Below are 3,345 nucleotides of genomic sequence, written 5' to 3' on the forward strand. Positions count from 1 at the left end.
CCCACCGGGGGAGGCGCCCCCCTGCTGATGCCGGCTCGGTCACAGACAGTGCAGAGGGTATCCGGGAAGCCATGGCGCCCCGCGGCCGTTCCGGTGTCTGAAACCCTTAAACTAGTTCGACCTAGTCCGACTGGGCTCACCTCTAAATTCCGAAGGGTTTGGGGCTCAGGTATGCGCGATCCAGGTACTCTCTTCTTGTGCTCTGCTCACAGCGCTAGCATCTCCTGGCCGCTTCGAACACAAGTTCTAGTGGGCCGGGCCTGGTTCCCGCCCCCAAGAGCCCCGCCCCCTCAGGGCCCGCCCTCTCCTGCCCAGGTGTAGTCCCCAGACAGCCAAGGATTTACTGCAGCCCAGAGCGGGCCGTGACTCCGCAGCGCCACCTGCCGCCCTAACGACGCTAATGCGCCCCAGTCCAGCCTGCGCTGAGCCTTCCTGTTGCACAGCGCAGGTACTGGTGCCGCCTGGAGGCCACCCTGCATCCTGCATCCTGCATACCCGCGGGATCTCTGTCTTAACTTTTCCAACGCACCTCGCAGCGCCTCCTGCTGCCCTGTTACTGCCTGTGCCTTGCATTCTCGCCCAGATGGCAGGTCCCCTCTTGTTCTGACATGAGCAGGAATCCCACACAGATTCTACACAACGCGCGCGCGCGCGCACACACACACGCACATACCGCTCGCTCCCGACCTACAGCTTGAGGCTGCTTCAGCGCCCGCCTGTCTCTGGCTGTGGGCAACAAGAGCTATTTAGCCAGGCTAGCATCCCTGGTCTTTTCAGCTGCCTTTTTACAGGGACTCACGGAAATTATTGCAAGAAATGAGCTCAGAAAATTGCATCTGAGAAGGACTAGAGGCACCTTGATCACACCGTCTGAGTTAAGGAAGAAATTGAAGCCCAGAGAAGTAAAGGAGTGTATTCTCACTCAGAGTTCCTCAGATTTTTTTAAAGATATATATATTTTTTTGAGAGGTTTTTTGCTATAGGGCGCGTGCGTTCACCAGAGAGAGACATAAAGATAGTGAGAAATTCCCCCCCCCAGGGGGGATGGTCACGCCGCAATCCCTTCTCCTCCATTCTCCTCTCGGGATCTTGGGCACGCACGCACACGCGCCCGGTGTGAGTACCCGGCGTGAGTTTTAAGCCACCGGGCCCGGGACGCGAACTGTGGTCGACTACGTGGGAGTCCAGCGACATAGCCATTACGCTAACTGCTGGTTCCCAAGATATATTTATTTTTAATATTATTTATTATCATTATTTTTCAATTTTTGATCAGAGACAGAGTGAAAGGGAGAGTGAGAAACCAAGCCGCCAGGTTCAGAACTCAAACTGCAGTGGGCCATGTGGGAGTCCAGCACCTCAACCACCACACCACCTGCAGACCCCACTCTTTAGATTGTAATGGACTTGCAGCCACCTTGGATCTTGTTAAAATGATGATTCTGATTCAGCAGGGTGGAGTGAGCCTTGAGAGTCTGCACTGGTTGCATCCCAGGAGAGGCTTCTGCCTGCTGGCCCAAGGATCACACTTGGAGTAGCAAGGAATGCTTGCCCAGGTGGGTGGGGACAGGTTCAGCATTATTGGAGAGTAACTTAAAGACAATTCTCTAAAATACCTCAACTACTTTTTCTAACAATACATGCTCATTATGAAGAATTGAAATAATATGAGCCACACATCCACCCCCCACACACACACACACAATATGCATGTGACCAGTTCGGCTATTATTTGCTTTATATATATATCATATGTGCATAAATCATACATGCACTCACACACATATAGTGAGATTTTGTTTGTTTGTTTTGCTATGGGGTGCATGCACTTGCTAGAGAGAAACAGAGAGAGCGGGGAAAGTGAGATAGTACCCTCCAGGGGGAATGGCTACGCCACAATACCTTCTCCGCCATTCTTGTCTCAGGACTTTTGATGCGCACACACACACACACCTGGCATGTTTTTCAAGGCACCAGATCTGGATTCCAGTCATGCATTCGGTCATGTGGAATCCAGTGCCTTAACCATCACACTACACACTGGCCCTATAGTGGGATTTTGAAATACACATTGTTCTTTAACTTCTTAAGTTTGTTTTAGTGACAATACATAGTTATATTCTCATTGTAAAATAAAGCCAGCTTTTCCCCCTTATGATATATTATAGGTAATTTTCCTTGCCAATATGCACATTTATCTAAGTGTTTCATTCACACGATTTATTTAATCAATCTATCAATGCATTTATTGCCTCCAAATTTTCACTAATGTAAATTTTTCTCGGTATAATATCTTTCTGTATATCCTTGGGATAAATTCCTACTAATGAAATTCTTTTTTCCTTGTCAATATACTTACTTGGTTTAATTGGCTCAGCAAAAAGAAACGCTAAAAGAAAAGAGCAGGCTTCAAAAGAACATGTAGATTAGAATGATAAAAGATTACATATGCAGATATACATACATGTGTAGGTGTTTAAAAAGAGGTTATTTCTGGGGTGGGCAAGTGTCATAATGGTTAAGGTGCCAGACTCCCACATGGCCAGCAGAGGTTTGAGGTCTGGACCTGGCGGCTTGCTTTTTCATTTTCTCTCTGTCTCTCTCTGGTCAAACTGAAAAAAAAAAAAAAAAAAAAATCTAAAAAAACCAATTCTTTTTTTTTTTTTTTTAGAGGTTTTTTTTTTTTTTTGGAGAGATTTTCACTGTAGGGCGCGTGCGCTCGCCAGACAGACAAAGAGAGACATAGAGACAGAAAGCGAGAAATCACCCCCCAGGGGGGATGGTCACGCCGCAATCCCTTCTCCTCCATTCTCCTCTTGGGATCTTGGGCACGCACGCACACGCGCCCGGCGTGAGTTTTTAAGCCACCGGGTCTGGGACACGAACCGCGGTCGACTACGTGGGAGTCCAGCGACATAGCCATTACGCTAACTGCTGGTTCCCAATAAACTAATTCTTTAAAAAAGAGAGGTTATTTCTATTGGAAGGTTTACAAGTAATTTTTACTCATTTGCGTTTTTTGCATGGTCTTGTCATACAGCATTTCCATTGTAGAAAAGCATACATATGTATATATTTCACCTATGGCAAAAATATAATAAGAATGCTTTTGAAAGATGGCAAGGTAGTTGAAGATGAATAAAACTTGAAATAAGATCTATGTTATTCTCTAACAGAGTACATTTAAACTGGATTTGTCTCTTTTTTTTTCTTTTTTTTTTTTTGGAGAAGTTTTTGCTATAGGGCGCCTGCGCTCACCAGAAAGACAGAGAGAGACAGAGAGATAGAAAGTGAGAAAACACCCCCCGAGAGGGATGGCCATGCTGTGATCCCTTCTCCTCAATT

At 46.6% G+C, this 3,345-nt stretch overlaps 1 protein-coding gene across 1 annotated transcript in view; it reads right to left on the minus strand.

Moving 5' to 3' along the window:
- Positions 1 to 230, minus strand: part of SCNN1G (sodium channel epithelial 1 subunit gamma) — a 34,882-nt gene extending 34,652 nt beyond the window's left edge. Inside the window, exon 1 of the mRNA XM_006148312.1 lies at positions 141 to 230. The gene's annotated coding sequence lies outside the window, so the exon portion shown is untranslated. The remainder of the gene's footprint in view (positions 1 to 140) is intronic.
- Between the last annotated feature and the right edge of the window lie 3,115 nt (positions 231 to 3,345).

This window comes from Tupaia chinensis, unplaced genomic scaffold, assembly GCF_000334495.1.
Source record: "Tupaia chinensis unplaced genomic scaffold, TupChi_1.0 Scaffold000231_2, whole genome shotgun sequence".
Lineage (NCBI taxonomy): Eukaryota > Metazoa > Chordata > Mammalia > Scandentia > Tupaiidae > Tupaia > Tupaia belangeri.